We start from the raw sequence: 7,194 nt of genomic DNA on the forward strand, positions 1-7,194 counted from the left end.
TCCTTGGCATTTCTGAAACATCACTCTGTTCTGCCTTTAGGTTGGTTTTCCTCCGTGCCTAAAATACACTTGCTCCTCACTTCTGACTTGTAGCTTGGAATCCCTCAAGATTCAGCTTAAATACCATCTCCTGAAGAAGGCCTTTCATAATGCCCTATACTGCTTCTGAGATCACCTTCTGTGTTATCTCTCTCTCTCTCTTTCTCTGTATATGTGCATATAGATATACATACATACATACATATATATGTATACACACACACACACACACACATACACACATATATACACATGCATACATACCTCAGATATAGTTTTAACCCCTTGAGGACAATGTCAGTGTTTTTACCTTTCTTATTTTCCTTAGTATACTGCCCGGCATTTAATAGGATCTTAATAAATGCTTGTCCCCTGACTGAATTGAGTGACTATTCAATGCTATAATGACAAAGCTCCTTTGCCAATTTTTTTCAAGACCCTTTTATCTAAATGGCAAGTGCCTTGATGACAGAGTCTGTTTTTGCCTTTTTTGTACCTCCAACACTTAGCACAGTACCTGGAAAATAGTAAGCATTTAATAAATGATTGTTGATTGTTTGACTTGATGTTTATCCAGTCCTTATTCCATACAAGAGTTTACAATTACTAATACTTTATCGACAATGTAATTTAGTCACTGTGCTGACATTTAGCGTTATCCTAAAGGAAAATGGGCTTCCTCAGAAAATAGTGGTTACCCCATCAATTGAGGCCTTCAAGCAGAAGGTAGATGATTACTTGTCAAGGATGCTATAAAGAAAATTTCTATTTTGGGAATGCATTGAACTAGATGATATTCAAGATCTCTTCTAATGCAGAGAGTCTATGAATGCTGCATTTTTCCCTAATCTGATTCCTATGCAGGACAAATATGTGCTGAGTAATATTTATACTTGAGCAACACAATCTTTCAAGTATCAGAACTATTCTCATGAGAAGTCTTCCAAGCAGTTTACTTTTCAAATGGCATCAATTCTGTGGGGATAGGGCAAATATGGAGCAACATTTACAAAGTATTCCATTATTCTTTATCCTGAGCTGTACAAATGACATGTTTAAAATAAACCAAAGTTTACAGTGAAAAGAAAGCTAATTAAATGACCAGCAGAATCTAGGTCTTGCTATTTTTCTGTAAGTCCGTTTTCCATATATGACTTTCATCTCTAACAACATCCACTAATTATCAAACAACATCAGACTTACGAGTTAAATCTCACAATTGGCTTTCAGCGTCTAAGATGAGTGCAAGGAAACCCTGGCTGTGGTGGAATAGTGATGTAATCATTGTGAAACAATAAAATGTGTAATAAAGGAAAAAATCCCCATACAACATTCAAGTTCTGGACTAAAGGAACAGTCAATCAACTTTAAATGTAAACGTAGAGTTTATTAGCATTGTGCACAGTCGCTGGTGGAACACGCATTCACATGAAATAGATACAAGCGGGCATATTCTTCTACTTCACCTTGATCCTTGGGCCCCAGACTTGTTTTGGCTCTTGGAGCAAAATCACATTTATATTCCCCTTCTTTGATTTCCATTCAGAAAGAATCAGAGGGACAGGAAATATTTGTGGCTTTGTAATTTCATGAAATGAACATAAAGAAAATTGGGTAAAGATTCTAAAATTTCATGCTATTGTAAGATTTAAAATAATAATATAGCAAAATGATGTGATGATAGCAATAACAATAATTATTATATAGTGCTTTAAACTTTGCAAAGCACTTTAAATATGTTATCACACGTGATTGTTTCACCAACAATGAGGAGTAGATGCAATTATCTCAATTTTACAGATGAATAAACTGAGTTGCGAAGAATTTCAATGATTTGTCCATGGTCACATTGCTAATAAGAATCTGAGACTTTTCTACCACTTTATCTAGCACCATTTAGCTCATCCTAAAACAAAGATGTTAAACTTCTTTTTGTCATGTATGCCAGAAAAAGGCCAGATAAGGAAATAAGGGAAGGCATAATGTGATTCAATTTAGATGCCGGGATTTCCATGTGAATTTGAGAGGATTTCAAAATTCATGGCAGATAAATGTACAGTGAATGATCGTGAGAAGGAAACAAACATATATTTGGCAGTTAATAGTTGCTGGGCACTGTGCCAAGCACTTTACAAATATCTTATTTGATATTCACAACAACCCTGGGAGTTAGCTGTTATTATTACTCCCATTTTACAGTTAAGGGAACCAGGGCAAACAGGTTAAGTGAATTGTCCAGCATTATATAGTTAGTATATGAGGATGGATTTGAACTCAGGTCTTCCTGATCCCAGGCCCACTATGCCTGCATTAAAATCTGACCTCAGACACTTAATAGTTGGGTGAACTTGGACAAGTAGCTTAATCTCTGTCTGCCGCAGTTTCCTTAACTGTATAATGGGGACATTAATACCACTTACATCATGGGTATTTTATGAGGATAAAATGAAATAGTATTTGTAACTTACTGTGCCTAGAACCTAGAACTTATTTAATATATGCCTCTTCCATTTTCTTTCCCTTTCAGGCCCACAGGGGTAGTTCAAAGGCATGCTAGTGACATTAGAGAAACCTTCTGATGACCCATCAGAAGTAAAGAACATTTACTGGCAATCATATAGGAAGTAGATATCATTTTTAAAAGAATTGGAGCATAGATTTCACCATTTGCCATATCATAAACTATTTTTTTCCCTCTCGGTGTATTTGATGTGGGGTAGTATCGAGAGGTGTGTGTGTGTGTGTGTGTGTGTGTGTGTGTGTGTATGTGTGTGAGGGAGAGGCATATCTGATAATTCTTCTCTGTTAATATCCATTGGACATTTCTCTTCCCCTTGCCCCCCCTGCCCCCAAAGAAAATTAAATTGAAAGTTGAACTCTTAATGAGAATGGCTGTAGCTGTCAGGATGTTGAGATTTCAGATGTTACCAAGGAGAGTTCTAGTTATACAAGAATTTTGATGTACTTTCATTTTCAATTACATTCTGCAAAGGTCTTTTAATCTGTGAGATAGTATATTCTTTTAGCTTACACAAAGTTGGAAAGAAGATAACAATCTTAGCGGGAAGGATGTTTCTACATAAACATAGGGTGGGAGCTTGTATATTTTGCATATTATAGTAAGTGAGTCCAGATAGAATGGAAACAGGCACCAAAAATATTACTGAAGTGGGGGTGGGAGGAGAAGGAGGAGGTAGCTCAGGTACTTTTGCAAAGAGCCAAACAGTTCTATGTCTGTGCCAGCCAGAATAGTGTGTCAAAGTAGGAAAGAGTAACAGATGGAAAGCTGTGCCAGTCTGAGCCGAGACTGCACCTTAGTGGTGTATGCAGACACTGACCTCTAAATATTTCAGCTTATTCTGCCAAAATACTAGCTTTTCCATATCCATTGCTCATGTAAACTCAGCAGTGATAGGCTCATAGTTCTAAAGCTAGAAGACACCTCAGAGTTCACCTAGCATAGCACTCACATTAAATATGAGAAACCCAAGGCCTAGAGAATTTAAGTGACTTGCACATACAGGTTCATATAGATAGTAAGCAGCAAAACTGATATTTGAACTCAGGACTGGTGACTCTAAGCTTTCTTCTCCAAGTAAAATTCTCTTCACATTGTGCCATAATGAGAAGAAATGCCTAGCTACAGCACTTATGTTAGAAAAAGTCTTTTTTGAAATATTAAAATTAAATCTTCTTTTGTAGTTTCCACTAATTTTATTGGTTCTAGCTTCTGTGATTCAAGCAGGAGAAAGACAACCTTTCCACAATATGAAAGCTTTTCAAATAGATGAAGATAGCTATGTATTTCCCAAAGTCTTATCTTTCCCAGTCTCAAAATCACCATTTTCTTCATATAGTCCTTGCATTGCATGACCACAAGATAATAGAATATAAAACTGGTAAGAATATTGAAAATCAAAAGTCATAGAATCATATATTCATAAATATTAGGGTCTATAGAGGCCATCTACATCTAATTTTACAAGCAAGGAAACTAAGATCCAAAGAGGCTTGCATGCTCATCGTCATCCAAGGTGCAAAGGGAAGAAGCAGGGATCTTCTGTTCCAAATCCTTAGTTTGCACATGGAGAAAGTATGGCCTGAATTTTGGTGACGTCTCGAAGTCACGGAAATAAAGAGCATAGCCAAGATTAAAAATAAAGGTCCTTAAACTCCAAATCCAGTGCTCTTTCCATTCTACCATCCTCTTCCTGCCAGAATTCTTATCTTGAATATGCTTCAGTTTGCCAATACTCATCCAAAAATGTCTTACCCAGAAATAACATACTTCAGTTATGGTCTGACCAGGGCAGAGCATAGTGGGATTATTTCTTCTCTGTCTGGATATTATACCTCCATGATGCCTCACTTTGATGAGGGATCATGGGATAATATAATGAACTTTGGATTTACATTGAGAAGAGAGCTGAGCTCCTCTCTTTGCTCTGATACTCATTAGCTTTAAGATCTCTTAGAACTTCAGTTTCTTCATGTGTAAAATACAGGCAAATATCATAGTTGCACCACCTACCTCTGAATGTTATTCTTATTTTTAAAGCACTACTTAATAGCCATCTATTATTTATTTGACACTCAGAAAATAGAATTTTCTATTTCCCTAAATTCTGGATTTGCCATTACCACAACATCCTCATAAAGTGCATGAGTCACAGGGTAGGTTGTTAGACCCTTCAGATATTTCTCTTCTCAAGCATTACTTTTGTTTAAAAAACTACTTTTTTGAGGTACTTACAATGAAACTTCCAAATGTCAGTGCTAAATGACTATTGTTAGTTCAAATTCATTTGTATTAGGGGTGTGACAAGGCTGTATGTGACCACTTGGAAGACCAAGTCAAAGGGCATGGTCAATTGCCAATGCTTAACATGGGGACTCTAAGGGCTACAGGCCCAGCCAAATAAAAGACTTGAGTTTGGAAATCATTGATCACTCCCCAAGGACAACAAAAAGAGAAAATCCTGGACAGTTAACACCATTAAAGTTACCAAAGAGAAGATTCCTTTTTAAGCTGCCTTCCCAACTTCTTCAACCATGTCCCAGCTCTTTATCCCAAAGCCTCACAGCAAACCTAGAATTCAGACATGGAAGTTTGTTCCACCCCATGGCCATTCCTTAAGATTGTATAACTTCCAAGAACCTCCATTTAAAGAGGCCATGCAGGCCAGTAATTTCTCATCTCTCTCCTCTTGATTTTCTCTACCAGACTTTGAGGGTCAGATACTTTTTCCTCCTCTGGCCTCAGACACTTGCTATCTGTTGACCCAGGGAAAATTACTTAACCCTGTTTGCCTCACTTTCCTCATCTGTAAAATGAACTGGAGAAGGGAATGAAAACTACTTGAGTATCTTTGCCAAGAAAACCCCTAATGGGGTCATGAAGGGTCAGGAATAAATGAAAAATGACTAAACAACAGACTTTTTTAAAGCTCCAGTCCATCTTTTATTTTTTTGAAATTCCTGACATTAAAGAACTATACAGAAATGTATTAATATTCCACTCTTACATTTCAATGACAAAACCAGAAAAATATTCATGAGTCCCTCTCTCCAAAAACCTAAAACAACAAAAACAGCAGACAAAAAAAAAATAACATGGAGAAGCTTGTAAAATTAAATGTTTCTCAGCATTAATGGCTAAACAGAGAAGGGAGTTATAAAACACTTTAATTTAAAAAATCATGATTGGATGATAAAGTTGTGTAGAAACTGAAAATTTATCAATTATTTAAAACCTGTAACTGTTGACCATTCAGAAACTATGTAGATGGATCATAAAAGCAATGAACAGCGAAAAGGGTTATAGTTGAGTCTGTGTTGTCCTAGCTGCTCCTCACACTACCCATCTCCAAGGAAAGACTGACATTAATTAGATACTGGATCTAATATTGCCAGCTAATACTGGCAGCAGATTCAGTGATGGTGACCTACCTAACAGTAGATCCTTCTACTGGGTTGACAATTTTCATCTGAACTCCAGACATTTGGTGGATCTCATTGTTTTTGGTGCCTTGATACCAATTATGCAGACAAGATATTTGGAATCTCAGCAGACACATCTAAATCCCAATAGTCTATCTCCTCTGGGGAGCTGGATTCAATACTGCTCAATGTGGTGTTGCCATGAGTCATGGGAAAGTGTGATTGTTGCTTTGCTAATTGGTACAGCTTGGTTAAATTTGGCTGTGGAATGGCATGCTATATGGGCCTCTATAGGTCATCCCTTCAGGTCAAGGTTGAGGCAAATGGAAGGGGTGGTGTGGGAAAAGGTCACACTGTCATGGATTATGCTGGCCCTGTCCTGACCACCTATGAAGATAACTGGAGAGCTTGGGCTGATCATGCCCTTCAGGAGAGACTCCAACATCTGTTTAACATACTCAATGACAGATTATCGTGGGATGCCAATAATAGTGACAGCCCAATCAAGTTGAGTTTGGTAACATATCCTCTCTCATCTGGACTTAATTTCTTGTGCTCTCTCTTATTTCTTTGATCTTGTATTCTCATTTTCCAACGAGAAACAATATTGGCTAATAGAGACCACAAGCCTCAGGGAGACTGGGGATTCTGCTGGAAGCTGCACCATTTTTGATAATACTGCTGATGTTTCTTCCAGTTTCTCAATGATCATTGGAAGATGGCATTGGTGGATCCAATCAGAGTAATTATTCTCTAAGACAATTACCTTCTGGAATGTTGATATGTGTACCGCTCTCTTCACATCTGGCCAGTTCTCCTTTTTTTACAATAGTACTTCAACTTCCTTTTCATGTGTAAATGATGGTGATGAGAGTGACATTTAATCTACTTTCAACTGCACTGGTGTTCATGTTGAATACTGTTTTGGGGATTTGAACTTGGTAAAGTGATTAAGTCTTTGGTCACTTATGGGCTGTCAAGGATCAGTTAAGTAAAAAAGAGAAATAATCATTATAACTAGAGACTGGGAAAATATGAGAAAGTACTGGTACCTGTATGTATGAAAGGTATCAGTGTCAGTTTACAGTGAATAAAGGGTATAAGATGGTTTTACTAATTTCATCATACACAGTCTGTGACATCTTGACTCAACTTTTGAAGTCCTACAAGATATTTATTCGAAGGACTCTTTGCCCAGTAAGTCTGAAGGGGAAA

General features: G+C 37.2%; 1 pseudogene; it reads right to left on the reverse strand.

Moving 5' to 3' along the window:
• Nucleotides 1–5,879: 5,879 nt before the first annotated feature.
• Nucleotides 5,880–6,890, reverse strand: LOC110219136 (poly(rC)-binding protein 2 pseudogene; annotated as a pseudogene).
• Between the last annotated feature and the right edge of the window lie 304 nt (nt 6,891–7,194).

Source organism: Phascolarctos cinereus, unplaced genomic scaffold, assembly GCF_003287225.1.
Source record: "Phascolarctos cinereus isolate Bilbo 61053 unplaced genomic scaffold, phaCin_HiC Scaffold_4;HRSCAF=312, whole genome shotgun sequence".
NCBI lineage: Eukaryota > Metazoa > Chordata > Mammalia > Diprotodontia > Phascolarctidae > Phascolarctos > Phascolarctos cinereus.